Genomic DNA, 21,121 nt, shown 5'->3' with positions numbered 1-21,121 from the left:
TTGCAGAACCCACAACAGCCTGACAAAACCAATATTCACACCACAAGCACTTGGGTGGGCGAATGGTGAAAGCAAGCAAACAAGCAGTCAAAAGACTGTATGTATCATGGGTCATTTCTAGGGCTGTCATGTTTAACAAGTTAACGCATGTGATTAGTGGTACAAAGTAATTGCATGAATCACGCATCAATGCATATTACTCACCAGAGGTGATTTCTCTAAGACTGCAAGGGAAGCTCAGCTTCCCCTAAAATGCAAAAAAATAAGTGATTAAATACATAGTGTACATGTTATTGCTAAATATGAGCTACAACGCGCTCTTTTGTTCGGATTCAGCTTCTTGTCACTGGTAACGATGCGGCTTTCCTCTCTCTCATTCCAGCAGCTTCACGGTGCTTTAAACAGTGTAGACGCTGGCCGTCCACAAAAAAGAAGCGAAAAGAGACGAGTCATTGGCTAAACGCTTGGCTTTGTCCCTCCCATCAGACGCTCAGCGTCTCTGGGGGTCTATGGGGCAGTGGGCTGGCCTTTACGCTCAACTTCTGCATGATTGGATGATCTATCCATCCATCCATCCGTCTTCTTCCACTTATTTGAGGTGGGGTCAACAGCCTAAGCAGGGAAGCCCAGACTTTCCTCTCCCCAGCTGCTTCGTCCAGCTCTTCCCGAGGGATCCAAAGGCGTTTCCAGGCCAGCCGGGAGAAATAGTCTTGGGTCTTCCCAGTGGCTTCCTACCGGTCAGACGTGCCCTAAACACCTCCCTAGGGAAGCATTCGGGTGACATCCTGAGCAGATGCCCAAACCACCTCATCTGGCTCCTCTCGATGTGGAGGAGCAGCGGCTTTACTTTGAGCTTCCTCCGGATGGCAGGGCTTCTCACCCTATCTCAAAGGGAGAGCCCTGCCACCTGGCGGAGGAAACTCGTTTCGGCTGCCTTTCCCCGTGATCTTGTCCTTTCGGTCATAACCCAAAGCTCATGACCATAGGTGAGGAAGGGAACATGGATCGACTGGTTAATTGAGAGCTTGGCCCTCCAGCTCAGCAACAGATCAATACAGCGTCCGCATTACTGAAAAGGCCGCACCATCCGCCTGTCGATCTCACGATTCCCTCTTCCCTCACTCGTGAACAAAACTCAGAGGTACTTGAACTCCTCCAATTGAGGCAGGGTGTCCTCCCTAACCCGGAGATGGCACTGCACTCTTTTACGGGCGAGAACCATGGACTCGGACTAAGAGGTGCTGATTCTCATCCCAGTTGCTTCACACTCGGCTGCGAATCGATCCAGTGAGAGCTGAAGATCCTGGCCAGATGAAGCCATCAGGACCACATCATCTGCAAAAAGCAGAGACCTAATCCTGCAGCCACCAAACCAGATCCCCTCAATGCCTTGACTGAAATTCTGTCTATAAAAGTTATGAACAGAACCGGTAACAAAAGGCAGCCTTGGCGGAGTCCAACGCTCACTGGAAACGTGTCCGACTCCTGCCGGCAATGCGGACCAAACTCTGACACTGATCATACAGGGTGTGGACCGCTCCCTGTACAATCATGATTGGTAAGTATGAGTGGATGATCTGTCTACAGGGGCGGTTCTAGGCATGCTTATATGAGGGGGCAGTCAGAAATGTGAAGGGGGCATCATGTGTACACATCATGCTCCAGCACTTTTTTTTCTGTGCTTATAGTAACGATGCTTTCTTCATTGAAACGGGTCTTTAGCTATGTGTCCAACCCCAACCTGGAGTAGTGGATTGCACTTTGTCAGGCCTCTACCTTCAGACCTGTCCAAATTGGGTGTCCCACCTGAAGACTAAGCTCCTGCTGGTATAGCTCTTACGGTCACTGAGGCACGCAAACCCCCTGACCACAATAAGGTGGCAATCCCTCAGGGGGGGGGAAACATTAACAGCGCTGCCATATTTCCGACAGAGGAAACAGAAGCAGGCGTCTCCATCCATTTTCTACCGCTTATTCCCTTTTGGGGTCGCGGGGGGCGCTGGCGCCTATCTCAGCTAGAATCGGGCGGAAGGCGGGGTACACCCTGGACAAGTCGCCACCTCATCGCAGGGCCAACACAGATAGACAGACAACATTCACACTCACATTCACACACTAGGGACCATTTAAGCAGCGTCTCGCACCACAGAACACTCTAGCCATGGTCGTGTGCGGTACCAGGCAGGATTGAATGATCTTAATGTTATACCAAATGCACGCTTTGGGTAGCCACCCAGTATTGGCTGAGATGGTGCGTTGCCATTTAAGTCACTGGGTAGCTGAGCAGGCTGCTTTGGGGGAGCGCTTGCTGGGGGACGGAGGGAGCTGGTGCAGGAGAAACAGTGCTTGCTGGTGCTAAAGGTGCAGTATTGCTAGCTGCTGTCCCTGATGTACTAGCAGTAGCATCATTGCTACTACTACATGCAGGAGCAGGACTAGACTTTTTAAATGCTCTGAAAAATGGATGCATTACAGAGCATTAACTTTCTCTTTGTGAGCTGCTGGAAGCTGGAGCAGAAAATAAGTAAGCTTGAACAACAGAAAAAAACCCGCTGTGATTACATGAAGAAAAACAACAACAGTACAGGACTACAGCCTGGGGCGGGGCTTTACGTAGGGGTCTGTCAGACACAGGTCACTTGTCTTCAGTTTGTCACATGCAGTGGACGTGGGCACTCATCTGGGCACAACATTCATTCACTCCAATGTATGTGTGTTGCCCACTTGCTTGTAAATTGATGAAAACGGCTGTGATTTTGTTTTTAGGTGTCTTGGTCATATCAAATGAAACTTATAATTTGTTTATTACAAAATGTAGATTGAAACATTAAAGGTTGACTATGTAGAATTACAAGAAAAACAACAGAAAAAGAATTCCAGCAGACGATTGCCAGACCGTTGCTAAGTAAAACGGGCCTTTGCTCGGGACTCCGCTCTGAACAGAGGACAGCAGAGGAGGACTGCTAAGCAGGATATATACCTTATGTTTCATTTTTACCGTCATTAACAGCATCATAAATGACTTGTAGCTTGTTACAGGGACAGTGGAGGCTCTCTGCCTTCCAAACCACTGCTGCTAAGAGCCTCCGCTGTCACTGCTCTCGTCAAGTTGTAAAAAAAAAAATTTTAAAAAAAGGAACTCCGTAGCACCAAAAGTCCACGACGATAAACGTGTTTATGACAGATAAGACTACACAAATACACCCATCCTAACAAGTATATGATAAATGTAGACAACTTTTTCTTTTCTTTTATTTTCATACTGCAACAGTGATTGGATGTTTACTGAAGGCCTTGGGGTTGTGTGCGGGTGTGTGTCTGCTGCGCAGCCTGTGGAATGGTGAATACACGCACAGCGGAGGGAGGAATGAGAGGGAAGCCGACACTACTATATCGTGTGTGTCCCTTTTTCGGCGGATTTTTCCGCTAGTGCAGATAATTTTGTCAACTTATAATGTAGTAATTTTGTGAGTTTATTAAAATTTGCTTTCTCAAATTTTTATTTGAGGGGGCAAGAGGCTGATTCCCTTTTTGATTGACAGCGAAATGAGCGAATCAGCAATATTGTATTGTAAATGTCCGTGGGAACTTTTTTCAATTTTCATTCTGTTGTTCTTGATCCTCTTAGCAGCATTTTCTTTGTTAAAAACCACTAGTGACAAATAGAGCTTCTATTTCTGTTGGGGTTTTTTTGTGTTTGAAGACTGACTTCTTTCACTCGGCAGTTTCTGTCCCTACTGAGACCCTCCACCATCTCAAAGCACTCACAGGCGGCCACACTTCGCGCTAACCTTGTACCAGTACCAGGTAGCAAGCTAGCTAGGTAGCAAGCTGCACAGAATAGTAGATCATTCAAATGTTTTTTTTTTATTCAACAACAAACATACTTTTACAATGCACACAGGTGTACAAACGATTGTCATTAGTGGCAAAGATTGGAGCTACATCTGCGGGTTTAGAGAGGAGGTTCTCCTGTTTAAAGTACAACCCATTTATCATTTAAAGCGGCTCAAGTCTTGCACCTGCAACACCATGGGCCGTTGAAGCAGCCGAGCTCTGCTGGCCATTGAAAGGACACTTGTCAAATCCCTGGAAAAGACGCCTTCTTGGTACGACAGGGTCACAGATCACGTTTTCTTAAAAAGGAACGGAGGGTAGAATTTACATATAAATAATAAACCAACACATTTTATGATGTAGGCCTAAATTGAGCTTCCCCTTCTTGAGGGACCAGCATCCACCACTAGTATTCACACAATTTAATTTTACTCCGCATTCTCCTTTACGGGCAGCACGATAGAACAGGGGTTAGTGCATGTGCCTCACAATACGAAGGTCCTGTTTTGTCCTGGGTTCAATCCCGGGCTCGGGATCTTTCTGTGTGGAGTTTGCATGTTCGCCCCGTGACTGCGTGGGTTTCTTCCGGGTACTCCGGCTTCCTCCCACTCCCAAAGACATGCACCTGGGGATAGGTTGATTGGCAACACTAAATGGTCCCTGGTGTGTGAATGTGAGTGTGAATGTTGTCTGTCTATCTGTGTTGGCCCTGCGATGAGATGGCGACTTGTCCAGGTTTATACACCGCCTTTCGCCCGAATGTAGCTGAGATAGGCTCCAGCGACCCCGAACGGGATAAGCGGTAGGAAATGGATGGATGCTACTTTACCATAAAGGTGGAGCAGGCTGTTCTACGGACTGTCAGTGATCAGATCCATGCAAAGATGAGTGAGGAGACTCCAACCCGTGGGCACATTTCAAGATTTTTCTGGACTTTAGATAGGTGTTGCCAAGTTTTGAGCAATTGAATTACATTTATGTGGTATAAAATTACTCAACCGCCAACACTCAAATTATAAAACCTAATATAACTTAGTAAAGGTATTTACATTATCTGTCAGAGTCTGGCAGATTTGTAAAGTAATGTGTTAAACCCATGCAATAATCCATTTTTTACCGCTTATTCCATTTGGGGCCCCTGTGGGGCGCTGGTGCCTATCTCAGCTACAATCGGGCGGAAGGCGGGTTACACCCTGGACCAGTCGCCATCTCATCGCAGGGCCAACACAGATAGACAGACAACATTCACACGCACACATTAGGGCCAATTTAGTTTATATATATATATATATATATATATATATATATATATACACACACGCACGCACACAGTTCAGGCCAAAAGTTCGGACACACCTGTTCCTCATTCAATGTGTTTCCTTCATTTTCATGACTATTTACATTTTAGATTGTCACTGAAAGCATCAAAACTATGAATGTAGAGTTGCTCTGATTACTGCTTTGCACAACCTTGGCATTCTCTAGATTAGCTTCAAATACACCTGTGAAGTGAAAACCCTTTCAGGTGACTACTTGAAGCTCATCGAGAGAATCCCAAGAGTGTGCAAAATGATAATCTGCGCAAAGGGTGGCTATTTTGAAGTAAGTATAGAATATAAAACATGTTTTCAGTTATTTCACCTTTTTTGTTAAGTACATAACTCCACATGTGTTCATTCATAATTTTGATGCTTTCAGTGACAAACTACAATATTACTAATACTCAGGAAAGTAAAGAAAATGCAATGAATTGATTGAGTTATTGATTGAGACTTGTATTAGTAGATTGATTGCACAGTACAGTACATAATCTGTACAATTGACCACTAAATGTTAACACCCAAACAATTTTTTCAACTTGTTTAAATCAGGGTCCACGTTAATCAATTCATGAGAAGGTGTGTCTAAACCTTTGGCCTGTATTGTACATATCAGTGATGGGCCGTGCGTTTCCCACCTAGGCCTTCAGTGATCTCCGACTTCTATGATTACCTCTCAAAATACCATAATTGATGTCACCACATGATCATTGCTGGAGAAATACTATACAGGAACACATTTACACCCTACTGGGCATTGAATAACATAAACCATATACAAAACTGGTAATTTTTCTGATGTATTTAAAAATCAATCAAAACGCATCAGCAATTAAAACATATACCGTAAATGTATCTGCTTGTGTTATGCAACTTCCGGTCAATTAATTTTGATTCAAAGTACACACTTCTCAAAGGTACATCAACTGCCCTGACCACATGATGGCGACAAATACACATGTAACAATGTTAATTAAATGACAAGCATGACACACTTTAACAAGAGTTTACAACTTTTAGTTGTAACAGAACATCTACTGCCAACATCGTGTGAACTGATTGGCTATCGCAACTGTCTATCAACTCTGTGTCCTCAAATTCATGCGCCAACGGTCCCGTTGAGTATCCAATCACAGGACATGTAAATGTCACGTTCAACGTGAGGCCATCCAGAGGCCTTCTTGACAACAACTCGTGATCTGATTGGCTATCGTAATTATCTATCAACTGTATGTAGCCGTTCACTTACAGTGCACAGGTGACTGCATTGTTTATTCGAGGTTGGTACTAGGTGGGGATTGAACCAGGGACCCTTGGGTTGCGCACGGCCACTTTCCTCACGCCGCGCCACGCCGCCCCATAAGCTACCTGAATTCTGATTGGATACAAACTAAAACCAAAAACAGCACTGGAACTAGGATAATATGACATGAAGAGAATATGAAAAGGTTTTGATATTTAGGGAAATAAATAAAAAAATAATGTTATATTTAATTACGATCATGATTATTGGTTATGTTAGGCCAGCAGAGAAGGCCTTGCTGGTCCTGACGGCAAACCACTGGTATATATAAATTTATATTTATATATATATATATATATATATATATATATATATATATATATATATATATATATATATATATATATATATATATATATGAATACTTTAGTGTCCAGTTTGGCTTTGAAAATAAATAAAATAGAATGTCCCCAGATGGTTATTACTGTATGTTGTATGAAAAATACCCCAAAAACTCAAATATCTATCCATCTGTCCATCCATGAATTATTAACGTGGACCTCGACTTAAACAAGTTGAAAAACGTATTCGGGTGTTACCATTTAGTGGTCAGTTGTACGGAATATGTACTGAACTGTGCAATCTACTAATAAAAGTGTCAATCAATTAATCAATCCATTTCTATCGCGTCCACATGAAGTGGCATGACCTGCCCTGGTGCAGTTACACAGGCAGTCCAGCAGAGAGCCCTCTTCCACAACAACTCGCGCACAGACGTCAATTCCAGTGCTTTAAAACAAAAACCAAAATAAATCTCAATAAATTTGAATATTTTTTGACAAGTTAATGTGTTGCAGTAATTCCGTTCAAAAGCTGAAATGCTCCAAAACAAAACAAAAATAGATTTCAATAAATATGAATATTTTTGACATTATTGTGTTGCAGTAACTTTGTTCAAAAGGTGAAACTCTTCTATGGATTTAGTACAGCCACAGTGAAAAAAATAAATTATGCATTTTGATTATAAAGTCACACTGATAAAAAAATAAAAACACATTTGTATTATAAAATGTAGAACATTTTCAAAAAGTTAAATATTGGTTTGCGCTCCAATCAGCAAATCAAAGGCAAAAAAACCTAATAGCTCCATTTGTCATGAAATGAACTTCTGAATAACTAAATATTCAAATGTGTTGAAATAAAACTATACTTATTTTTGTCTGTTTGTACCACTCATTCATCTAATGTTTAAAAAAAAAATCCACAGAGATACATTTAAATCATCTTTACGACCTTTATCAATCAATCAATGTTTATTTATATAGCCCTAAATCACAAATGTCTCAAAAAGCTGCATAAGCCACAATGACTGCGCGGTACAGAGCCCACATAAGGGCAAGGAAAAACTCAACCCAGTGGGACGTCGATGTGAATGACTATGAAAAACCTTGGAGAGGACCGCATATGTGGGCAACCCCCGCTGCCCCTCTAGGGGAGACCGAAAGCAAAGGACGTCGAGTGGGTCTAACACAGTGGTTCTTAACCTTGTTGGAGGCACCAAACCCCACCATTTTCATACACGGATTCACCGAACCCTTCTTTTAGTGAAAAATAAAATGTGTTTTCATAATTTAATCCTAATTTGTAAATATTAATCATAAAATGATGTTATTATGGTAAAGAAATACTAATAAAGATATATTTTACAAACAGAAAGTTACAGGAATGTACACATGATCCCATGTTTACATCTCATTGTGCAACATAGATGTAAATATAAACGGAATAGAATGATTTGCAAATCCTTTTCAACCCATATTCAATTGAATATGCTACAAAGACAAGATACAGTATTTGATGTTCAGACTCATAAACTTTTTTTTTTGCAAATGATAATTAACTTAGAATTTCATGGATGCAACATGTGCCAAAGTATATGCATATATTGTTCTAAAACCTGTATGTACCTTTCAACATTAATGGTGCCTTCACAGATGTGTAAGTTACCCATGCCTTGGGCACTAATGCACCCCCATACCATCACAAATGCTGGCTTTTGAACTTTACGTTGATAACAGTCTGGATGGTTTGTTTCCCCTTTGGTCCGGATGACACAATGTTGAATATTTCCAAAAACAATTTGAAATGTGGACTCGTCAGACCACAGAACACTTTTCCACTTTGCATTAGTCCATCTTAGATGACCTCGGGCCCAGAGAAGCCAGAGGCGTTTCTGGATGTTGTTGATAAATGGCTTTCGCTTTGCATAGTAGAGCTTTAACTTGCACTTACAGATATAGCAATGAACTGTATTTAGTGACAGCGGTTTTCTGAAGTGTTCCTTAGCCCATGTGGTGATATCCTTTAGAGCAGGGGGCTCGAACTCAATTTACCTGGGGGCCACTGGATGCAGAAACTGGGTGAGGCTGGGCCGCAAGAAAAGATTTCTTAAAAAATCTAACATGCAGTTTTTAATGAATTCACCTTCTATGAATGGCTTTCCCGCCCTAGCATTGTTAGGGCAGGAAAGCCAACCCTCACGATTTTTTTCGGGAGACTCCTGAATTTCAGTGCACCTCCCGACAATCTACCGGTGCAACCATTTTCCCGAATTTGTCCCAATTTTCACCCTGGCGACATTATTAAGGGCTGCCGCGACTGCACTGCCTTAACGTCCTCTACAACAGTGGTTCTCAACCTTTTTTCACTGTGAACTTTGAACATTTTTTTAACTCAAGTACCCCCTAATCAGAGCAAAGCATTTTGGTTGGAAAAAAAGAGATAAAGAAGTAAAATACAGCACTATGTCATCAGTTTCTGATTTATTAAATTGTATAACAGTGCAAAATATTGCTCATTTGTAGTGATCTTTCTTGAACTATTTGGAAAAAAAGATATAAAAATAACTAAAAAACTTGTTGAAAAATAAACAAGTGATTCAATTATAAATAAATATTTCTACACATAAAAGTAATCATCAACTTAAAGTGCCCTCTTTGGGGATTGTAATAGAGATCCATCTGGATTCATCAACTTCATTTTAAACATTTCTTCACAAAAAAATACATTTTAACATCAATATTTATGGAACATGTCCACAAAATATCTAGCTGTCAACACTGAATATTGCATTGTTGCATTTGTTTTCACAGTTTGTGAACTTACATTCATATTTGTTATCCAAAAAATATATTTATTAAGTATTTATGACAGACTGCTATTTTTTAGAATGTTTTTGATAAATCTCACTTAACCCTTGGCATACCTTCACGTAGCGTACCATCTATAAGAGAAGTAGTGCTCTATAACTCATCATTGTGCACATAACAGAACTACAGTAAAAACTCTAAATCATGTTGTGCGAGACTTGTGCAGAACAATGTCAGAGGCTGCAAGACGTACTTACTCAACAACCATACAGGTCACATTGAGGGTGGCCGTATAAACGACTTTAACACTGTTACAAATATGCGCCACACTTTCAACCGACACAAAACAAGAATGACAAACACATTTTGGGAGAACATCCGCACCCTAACACAACTTAAACACAAGAGAACAAATACCCGGAACACCTTGCAGCCCAAACTATCCCGGGCTACAATATACAAAACCTCAACAGACGCAAGTAGGGAGGGTGGGGGCGTGGGGGGTTGGTGGTAGCGTGGGTGTGTATATTATAGCCCAGAAGAGTCAGGGCTGCATGGGATTCTGGGTATTTGTTCTGTTGAGTTTATGTTGTATTACAGTGCGGAAGTTCTCCTGAAATGTGTTTGCCATTGTTGTTTGGTGTGGGTTCACAGTCTGGCACATATTTGTAACAGTGTTAAAAGTTTTTTTTGGGCCACCCTCAGTGTGACCTGTGTGGCTAATGACCAAATATTTCTTGCAACATCACACATGTGTACTGCTCAGCCAAATGTAACAATCAAATAGGCTTGCACTTTGTCTGTACAGGATTCAGAGGGCGTTAAGAACAGTGCTATTGAGGCACCCCCTGAGTATTGTTGAATGAGTAAAAATCGGCAGGGATTACCAGAGAATGGATACCCTGATAATAAGAGGACTCCCATGAAAATTGGGAACGTTGGGAAGCATGACGCTGTCAAGTTCCGTTCATATTAAACTCGCGGGCCGCACATACATTAAATTGTCATATCAAAGTGCGGGCCGCAAAATAACGTCTCGCGGGCCGCAATTGGCCTGCAGGCCGCATGTTTGAGACCCCTGCTTTAAAGATTGTGGTCGGTTTTTTAAACAGTGCCGTCTGAGGGATCGAAGCTCACAGTCATTCAATGTTGGTTTCCGGCCATGCAGCTTACGTGGAGTGATTTCTCCAGATTCTCTGAACCTTTTGATGATATCATGGACCGTAGATGTTGAACTCCCTAAATGTTTTGCAATTGCAAATTGAGAAACCCATCCATCAATCCATTTTCTACCGCTTTTTCCATTTTGGGGTCGCGGGGCGCGCTGGCACCTATCCTAGCTACAATCGGGCGGAAGGCGGGGTACACCCTGGACAAGTCGCCACCTCATCGCAGGGCCAGAAACGTTGTTCTTAAATTGTTTGACTATTTGCTTACGCGATTGTTCACAAAGGGGTGTACCTCGCCCCATCCTTTCTTGTGAAAGACTGAGCATTTTTTGGGAAGCTGTTTTTCTACCCAATCATGGCACCCACCCAATTAGCCTGCACACCTGTGGGATGTTCCAAATAAGTGTTTGATGAGCATTCCTCAACTTTATCAGTATGTATTGCCACCTTTCCCAACTTCTTAGTCACGTGTTGCTGGCATCAAATTCTAAAGTTAATGATTATTTGCCCCAAAATTTTTTTATAAGTTTGAACATCAAATATGTTGTCTTTGTAGCATATTCAAATGAATATGGGTTGAAAATGATTTGCAAATCATTGTATTCCGTTTATATTTACATTTAACACAATTTCCCAACTCATATGGAAACAGGGTTTGTACAATATATTTTGTCATTGTCATTGTAAGTGGGCCAAAACACTTATATCAGGAAATAATATCGTGGAGATGACTGATGTAATTTGATTTTAATAATAAAACATTTAACTGTTTTTTTAGTCAGGTTTGGGTCTGGTGTGCTGCTAGTGTAGCCACAGTGCACGTGCACGTCTGACGTCGCTCACATGTGCTCCACTGAACGCTCAAGGAGTTTTTGCGTTTGCTCAGGCATTTGGAAAATTAGAGGGAATATTGTTTTGGAGGCATCCACAATACGTCAATAGAGAGAAGTTTTTATTTACACGATGAGTCGGGTGTGTCTTGACCTCCGCGGCGGTGGCTCTGTCGAACCCCTAAGGCCGACTCACCGAACCCCTAGGATTCGATCGAACCCAGGTTAAGAACCAGTGGTCTAACATAAAATTGTGAAAGTCCAGTCCATAGTGGATTTAACATACCGTATTTCCTTGAATTACCTCCAGGTCAAACTCACTTTGCTAAATAATTAGCGCATGCTTAGTATTACCGCCTGGTCAAACTCGTGACGTCACCGGTGACACTTCCCCTGTCATCATTTTCAAAATGGAGGAGGCTGATTTCAATACCGGTAATTTGTAATTGCATAAGGGGAAGAAGATTTAGAGCTATTCAGTAGGATTTAAGGTCCAAGCTTACATCACACTCAAATTTTTACTGCATGCCTTTGGTAAGTGCCCGAGTGAGAAGAGGTTTTAAAATAATTAGTGCATGCTTGCTTTTACCGCATGCCTTTGGTAAGCGCAGGAGTGAGAAGAGGTTTTAAATTAATTAGCGCCCCAGCAGCAATTCAAGGAAATACGGTAAAGGAGAGAGTCTGTCCCTCCTCCCCCCTACAAGGGAGAGGGGGGTAGAGAAGAAAAAAAAGAAACGGCAGATCTACTGGTCTAAAAAAGAGGATCTATTTAAAGGCTAGACTATACAAATTAGTTTTAAGATGGGACTTAAATGCTTCTACTTATTGTAGTAATAGTGACCCAATTAATAGTAATAGTGACCCAATTATGCCTCTAGAAGCTGGTGAGGGAGTCTTAAAGTGCACATTTTGATCACATGACTGACTTCTGGCTTTGAAAATGAACCAGCAGTTTTTGACGGGATCATTAACCAGGTTAGTGGGTCACAGAGGTGTTTACACACGTAGGCTGCTGACACACGTGCACACGTGCACATGGACATTGAAGATAAGCTAATGAACTGTTGAACTTCACTAAAAATCAGAATACTTAATACTAATCAGATCATTTTGCATCATTGTTATTAGGAGACCCAATACAAGCTTTGCATCCAAATAAGTAATGAGTGGAGCAAGTGTGCTTCCTGTCCATGTGAGACGCGGCAGGACAACAAGGCGCATGCTGTTCACTTTTATTTATTGACAACTCTAATAGCACACTAGTGATCTACAATACCTCCCGAAAAGCGTGCAAAGCACTCACATTTCAGAATAGGAAAAGGTATATACAAAACCCCAAGCCAGTGAAGTTGGCATGTTGTGTAAATCGTAAATAAAAACAGAATACAATGATTTGCAAATTCTTTTCAATTTATATTCAATTAAATAGACTGCAAAGACAAGATATTTAATATTCGAAACTTAGTTTTTTTCTAATAATCATTAACATAGACTTTATTGGCAGCAACACATTGCACAAAAGTAGACATAGGGGCATTTTTACCACTGTGTTACATGGCCTTTCCTTTTAACAACACTCAGTAAATGTTTGGGACCGATTTCTGAAGCTTTTCATGTGGAATTATTTCCCATTCTTGCTTGATGTACAGCTTAAGTTGTTCAACAGTCCGGGTCTCTGTCGTGGTCTTTTAGGCTTCATAATGCGGCACACATTTTCAATGGGAGACAGGTCTGGACTGCAGGCAGGCCAGTCTAGTACCCGCACTCTTTTACTATGAAGCCACTCTGTTGTAACATGTGGATTGGCATTGTCTTGCTGAAATATGTTGCTCCAAAACCTGTATGGACCTTTCAGCATTAATGGTGCCTTCACAGATGTGTAAGTTACCCAGGCCTTGGGCACTAATACACCCCCATACCATCACAGATGCTGGCTTTTGAACTTTGCGCCTAGAACAATCCGGATGGTTCTTTTCCTCTTTGTTACAGAGGACACAACGTCCACAGTTTCCAAAAACAATTTGAAATGTGGATTCGTCAGACCACAGACTTTTCATTAGTCCATCTTAGATGAGCTCGGGCCCAGCAAAATCCAAATGGCTTTGGCTTTGTATAGTAGTTTTAACTTGCACTTGCAGATGTAGGGATGAACTGTAGTTACTGACAGTGGTTTTCTGAAGTGTTTATGAGCCCATGTGGTGATATCCTTTACACACCGATATCATATTTTTATTTTTTTTATGCAGTACCGCCTGAGGGATCCAAGGTCACGGGCATTCAATGTTACGTGCAGTGATTTCTCAAGATTCCCTGAACCTTTTGATGATATTAAGAACCGCAGATGAAGAAATTCCGAAATTCCTTGCAATAGCTCGTTGAGAAATGTTGTTCTTAAACTGTTCGACGCATTTGTTCACAAAGTGGTGACCCTCGCCCCATCCTTGTTTGTGAATAACTGAGCATTTCATGGAAGCTGCTTTTATACCCAATCATGGCACCCACCCAATTTTCCAATTAGCCTGTTCACCTGTGGGATGTTCCAAATGAGTGTTTGATGAACATTCCTCAACTTTTTCAGTCTTTTTTGCTTTTGTGCCAGTTTTTTTAAACATGTTGCAGGCATTAAATTCCAAATGAGCTAATATTTGCAAAAAATAACAACGTTTTCCATTTTGGACGTTATGTATCTTATCTTTGCAGTCTATTCAACTGAATATAGGTTGAAAAGGATTTGCAAATCATTGTATTCTGTTTTTATTTACCATTCACATAACGTGCCAACTTCATTGGTTTTAGGGTTTGTACATTAGAGTAGTCATGTACAGTATAGATTTAGTGTCCACTGAAAATGAGTCAACACACATCCAATATTGTCCCAATTGCAGGCTACACAAGAGATTAACAAAATGATTGTCTTACCAACAGTCAGGAATAGACTGCACGAGTGCTGCCATCACTGGGGAAACACAGTTCATGAATTCCAACACAAGTGAAAAGCACTTTTTTTTTTTATATACTTCATTGAGTTTTAAATTACGAGCTTGGTCATGAAACTAATTGAGTTCATAAGTTGGGGTAGTAACGTACTTTGATAAAGAAGGTGAGAAACACGATTGAATTCAGGAAAGAGCTTGTAGCAAACTTGGCCATGTGACGGTTTTCCAACATGATAAAGCAAGGGGGTCCAACTCAACTTTTGTTGGCCCACAGCATACTGTTAAAACAAAATCAAATAAAAGGATAACAGTGAAGTGAATTATATTTATATAGTGCTTTTCTCTAGTGACTCAAAGCGCTTTACGTAGTAAAACCCAATATTTAAGTTACATTTAAACCAGTGTGGGTGGCACTGGGAGCAGGTGGGTAAAGTGTCTTGCCCAAGGACACAACGGCAGTGACCAGGATGGTGAAAGCGGGAATGAAACCTGCAACCCTCAAGTTGCTGGCACGGCCACTCTACCAACCGAGCTGTACCGCCCCAGTAAACACATGAGAGGAAACAGTAAAAACATGAGGAAACGAGCAAAAATATGTAACATAGTATGTCTTCGTTGTCTTCATCTTCAAGCCACTTTATGACCGTCTCTTCAGGATGCGCCATTATGTGGGCTGTCTTGTTTACGTGCCTCCACTTTGATTGCGTCTCATCCCTGTCAGCCACGAACAGATACAAGTTTGAACTATACACTACTTTGTATTAGAAATGGCAACAGCAGAGGATGCATGTGCAATAGAATAAAATAGAATAAAATGGACTTTATTGTCATTATATTTGCATATAACGAGATTAAGGACTCCAACTTAAGGTGCGATAGTGGGAATAAATATGGGATAAAAATAAATTACACAAGCGGTAATAAAGATAAAACTAAGAATTGAAATAAAAAAACTAATATCCAATAAAAATAATAAGCAATCCTGTACAATATACAAAACACTATACAAATACAACATACTTTACAATATACAGAACAAGACAAGAGTATCGGGGTAATAAATAACAATCAGTGTCGGATGTATTGCACTCGAAGGGTAATATTGCACAGTAGGGTATTAGGGTAGGATATTGTATACAAGAGGATTGAGAACGAGAAGAAACCTTTTTGACGGCAACATCTCTTAACAATCTTACAAAAACGGGCACTTAGAATGATCCATAATGTGGGGCTCAAGGAGCACACAAATCGCTTATTTAAGGTCAAAACTGGTCAAAATGTCCTGATTTAGTAAAATACAATTGCCTGCAAATATTCAAAGTGTATTCCCAGAAAGGGATGTGTGTATAACCTCAGAGGAACGTCAAAATATAAACATGCTTTAGCACTTGGCACGAGGAAAAGTTTTTGTGTCTCAGTCTGCGGGGTGAAAATATGGAACAGCCTGATTGATGAACTCATTGTTCAAACATTGAGCATTTAAAAAAATTGTATGAATCTAATATTTTGGTTGGGTATAGTGAGATCTATAGGCTTGTTTTGAATATGTGTATGAATTACTTATATGACTTACTTATGATGACATATTGAAAATTGGAAGCACATTGTTCTGGGCAAATCCAGTTATGTGGCTCCAGATGAATGTGATAGAATGCATACTTGCCATCCTTGAGACCTCCAAATTCGGGAGATGGGCGTGGGCGGGTTTTGGTGGTAGCGGGGGGTGCTTATTGTAGCGTCCCGGAAGAGTTAGTGCTGCAAGGGATTCTGGGCATTTGTTCTGTTGTGTTCATGTTGTGTTATGGTGCAGATGTTCTCCCAAAATGTGTTTATCATTCTTGTTTGGTGTGGGTTCACAGTGTGGCGCATATATTTAACAGTGTTAAAGTTGTTTATACAGCCACCCTCAGTGTGACATGTATGGCTGTTGACCAAGTGTGCCTTGCATTCACTTATGTGTGTGTGTAAAAGCTGAATATATTATGTGACTGAGCCGACGCCCTGTTTGTATTTACAAAAAGTGAACGTGACAGGTTGTAGAGGACGCTAAATGCAGTCATTTTAAGGCACGCCCCCAATATTGTTGTCCGGGTGGAAATCAGGAGAAATTCGAGAGAATGGTTGTCCCAGGAGATTTTCGGGAGGGGTGCTGAAATTCGGGAGTTTCCCGGGAATATCGTGAGGGTTGGCAGGTATGTAAAATGTGGTTTAGAGGAAACTGGATATTAGTTAAAGTACTTATGCAAAAAAAAAAAATGGGGGGTGGATTCAAAAAGTGTATACTCCTTCCAATTACCCTTTTGAGATATGTTGAATTCATAAAATGTTCTTAATTCAATTTCTTTTTGTGAAATAATAATATTGCCATTGAGCACAAGACTGTTCACTGGAGATATGTATGTATATTATTTCTTAAGACCCACTTTTATTCTTTGGCTTTTAACACTATGTGAGTTGTGTGGTCCTCTGTTGTCCTCTGTGTTTTTTATACACTTTGATGTCTATTTTATTGTTTTAATTGATTTTACCCTTTAAAATTTTGTTTAATCATATTTGTTTTTTATATTGTTTTTTTTTATATTGGTTTTATATGTATTTATTTTTTGTTTTTATTCAGTCATTGGTGGAGCATAATATTGTTTTTTTTAATATTGTTTTTAACATGGCTGTGCAGCACTTTGGAAACGTTATTGTTGTTTAAATGTGCTATATAAATAAAGTGAATTGGATTGGATTATGCAAAAAAAAAAAAACTTAGATTTATATCGCGCTTTTCTATACACTCAAAGCGCTCACAGAGAATTGGGACTCAACATTCATTCACACCTGTTGGTGGTAAGCTACATCAGTAGCCACAGCTGCCCTGGGGTAGACTGACGGAAGCGTGGCTGCCAGTTTGCGCCTACAGTCCCTCCGACCACCACCTATCATTCATTCATCATTTATTCACCAGTGTGAGCGGCACCAGGGGCAAAGGGTGAAGTGTCCTGCCCAAGGACACAACGGCAGCAATTTTTTGGATGTCAATAGGTGGGAAGCAAACCTGCAACCCTCAGGTTTCTGGCCGGCCGCTCTACCCACTACGCCATGCCGTGGAGGTTTCTCACCTTCAGGTTCGGTTTTACAACACTGTTTTCTTTTGTCTTTGATGGAGTCTGTGTTGCTTTTTAGCAAATGTTTGTCCGTTTCTGTCTCTCTCCCTCGCTCTCACTCCACCTCCTCCCCTCGCTCCTCCCCGGCTGCTGCCTTTTAACAGAGCGACAGGTGATTAGATAAGCAGGCCCAGGTGGGCCATCCACGCACCTGTCGCTGATCTCGAAGCCGGTCCTGGCATACGCCGCTTCGCTGCAGAGCCGCAGGCCACGCCCCCCTCCACAATGTACTTAATGTATTACTTGGAACTGACTATGACATACTCAATAAACAATGTCGGACTTCAATGGCGGACTCATGCAAAGCTCTTTGGGTAAAACTTTACCATATATGGAGATATGCACTGATGTCACAATGGGGAAAAAAGTCAAATTCCAAACGCCTCGTTTGGAGGAAGTATGAAGCAAGGCAAGATTGTTTTATAATTATCCCCGGAATGCGTCATTGCTTTGATTTAAAATTTGCGAAATAGGTCCCTCCTCCAAAAACACGCACCTGGGCATAGGTTGATTGGCAACACTAAATTGGCCCTAGTGTGTGAATGTGAGTGTGAATGTTGTCTGTCTATCTGTGTTGGCCCTGCGATGAGATGGCGACTTGTCCAGGGTGTACGCCGCCTTCCGCCCAAATGCAGCTGACATAGATGGATGGATGGACGGTCCCTTTTAAGGTCGTGCAATAGATAACAATGTTGCTTGCACCAAATATTCATACTTCGGACACATTTGTAAGGTAGAATCACTTGTGTTGGATAAATAAACCGCGGCTCCCACAGTGCTGGCAGCACTCATGCAGTCCCAGACTATGACAGCATCACCTCCAAGCTTAACACAATGATCTTGCTACTCACTTATGTTGCCAACTATTGAGACAATAATACATGTGTTGACTCACCTGGGAATAGGTTTAATGGTAACACTAAATTGGCCCTAGTGTGTGAATGTGAGTGTGAATGTTGTCTGTCTATCTGTGTTGGCCCTGCGATGAGGTGGCGACTTGTCCAGGGTGTAACCCGCCTTCCGCCCAACCGTAGCTGAGATAGGCTCCAGCGCCCACCATGACCCTGACGGGAATAAGCGGTAGAAAATGGATGAAAGGATGGGTGCCAGACAAGCTATACACTGACTACTCTAAGAGTACATCCAAGTTGACTTTCTATGGTATTGTCTCTTGAAAAGATAGAATAAAACGGAAGTATGCTCTTAAGTCTGCCAGAGGTGAAGGATCACCGTACCAGACGTTCCCAGTAAACCTGTTCCGTGAACATGAGGACTGCCAGCTGGTCAGATGAGGTCTGTAACTGGCCTGTTTGATTAGGCAGCAAAGTTGCATCATTTAATTGGCTCCAGGCCTTGACTGCAACAGTTAGGACTCGATTAAATGCATGTAATGAATGCCTTTTTTTTGGGGTTGTTATTATATGCCCTATGAATTCTGCCAAGCAACAGCAACATAGGTATTATATGTAAATCCAGTTCTGTAGTTTTCTAAGGGGTCACAACATTTTTTTTTCTTGGGGACCTGAAGCGGCCGTTCACCTTTGCTTACTATGGCATAATCACATTTCAAAGGTCAGCCAAGGGACAATGATCTCCCGTCAGCTGTCTTCCAAGTTTTTTCCCCAAAAAGTCCATAGTTCTGTTCTAAACTTTTACATTTGGGAGGATAGAGTGCACACGTTGTGGCAAGGTTAGTGAGACAAAGGCAACACAACAACGTGGAATCCATGTTGCAAATGTTTTTTTGTGGGACTTCAGAGGCTGACAGAGATCACAAGTGGAATCAGAGGGGAACATTTTGACCCCTCTTTGGAATGGAGACCCAAGTCTTGTCCTGTGGAGGAATGGACTTGGAGAACAGATTGTTAGCATCATGTCCAAATATGCAGGGAAGTATTTGTGCTCAAGGTCAAGTGTGAGCCAATAAAGGGTCTAACTACGAGTTCTAGTCCAAAGCCTGCACCACCATCAGGGAGGGAGAGCATAAACACAAATATGAGTTATGAGAACATGTCATTGATGTACTTTTTAAAAACATTTCAGACCTGTGCTTTTACTTGAAGAGTAAAATGTTAGCAATGTACTTGAGTAACATAAAGCTCCAATTAACACCTTTACACAATTAATTCAGAGTCTCATTTAATGTGTGCTTTACAAAGGCTAATATCTGCATGGCTCTCCGGTCAAAACATTTGGTGCTGTGGCTGTAGGCAACCTTCTGATGTTTTAGGAAAATAATAAAAACTCCGCAAGACAGCAGTGACTGTGTTTGAATAGTCAAAAATGGCTTTATTTACCTCTGGATGCGCTATAAAAGGTTGCTACTCAGCTCTTAGTGTAACAACTCATGTGTTACACTTGTATTTTTGTTTATAATTAAGTTATTAGCTTTATTAATGCTGGCTGAGCAGTTTGCTCCTTACCTCTATTACAAAATGGTGATGTTGCTTGTATAAAAATTACCATATATACAAACCCCGTTTCCATATGAGTTGGGAAATTGTGTAAGATGTAAATATAAACGGAATACAATGATTTGCAATTCCTTTTCAACCCATATTCAATTGAATGCACTACAAAGACAAGATATTTGATGTTCAAACTCAAAAACTTAATTTTTTCTTTTTGCAAATAATAATTAACTTAGAATTTCATGGCTGCAACACGTGCCAAAGTAGTTGGGAAAGGGCATGTTCACCACTGTGTTACAACACCTTTTCTTTTAACAACACTCAATAAACATTTGGGAACTGAGGAAAATAATTGTTGAAGCCTGTTTTATATAGAGCTTCAGTCGTTCAACAGTCCAGCGTCTCTGCTGTCATATTTTACGCTTCATAATGCGCCACACATGGGATGGGAGACAGGTCTGGACTGAGTACCTGCACTCTTTTTTACGAAGCCACGCTGTTGTAACACGTCTTGAATGTGGCTTGGCATTGTCTTGCTGAAATAGGCAGGGGCGTCCATAAAAAAGACGGGGCTTAGATGGCAGCACATGTTGTTCCAAAACCTGTATGTACCTTTCAGCATTAATGGTGCCTTCACAGATGTTTAAGTTACCCATGCCCTGGGCACAAATGCACCCCCATACCATCACAGATGCTGGCTTTTGAACTTTGCGTCGATAACAGTCTGGATGGTTCGCTTCCCCTTTGGTCTGGATGACACGATGTCGAATATTTCCAAAAACAATTTGAAATGTGGACTTGTCAGAACACAGAACACTTTTCCACTTTGCATCAGTCCATCTTAGATGATCTCGGGCTCAGAGAAGCCAGCGGCGTTTCTGGATGTTGTTGATAAATGGCTTTCGCTTTGAATAGTGGCACTTCAACTTGCACTTACAGATGTAGCGACAAACTATATTTAGTGACAGTGGTTTTCCAAAGTGTTCCTGAGCCCATGTGGTGATATCATTTAGAGATTGATGTCGGTTTTTGATACAGTCGGTCATTCAGGTCAAGGTCACGATCATTCAATGTT

At 41.3% G+C, this 21,121-nt stretch overlaps 1 long non-coding RNA gene across 1 annotated transcript; it reads left to right on the top strand.

Moving 5' to 3' along the window:
* The first annotated feature begins 5,368 nt into the window (after positions 1–5,368).
* LOC133560688 (uncharacterized) lies at positions 5,369–17,912 on the top strand. The gene is made up of 3 exons (XR_009808504.1): positions 5,369–5,439; positions 17,437–17,596; positions 17,740–17,912. It is a non-coding gene; the product is annotated as an uncharacterized LOC133560688 (long non-coding RNA).
* Positions 17,913–21,121: the final 3,209 nt, after the last annotated feature.

Source organism: Nerophis ophidion, linkage group LG10 (assembly GCF_033978795.1).
Source record: "Nerophis ophidion isolate RoL-2023_Sa linkage group LG10, RoL_Noph_v1.0, whole genome shotgun sequence".
In the NCBI taxonomy this organism is placed as follows: Eukaryota; Metazoa; Chordata; class Actinopteri; order Syngnathiformes; family Syngnathidae; genus Nerophis; species Nerophis ophidion.
Note: the sequence above shows the minus strand (reverse complement) of the source record. Positions and strands in the feature narration are given on the sequence as shown.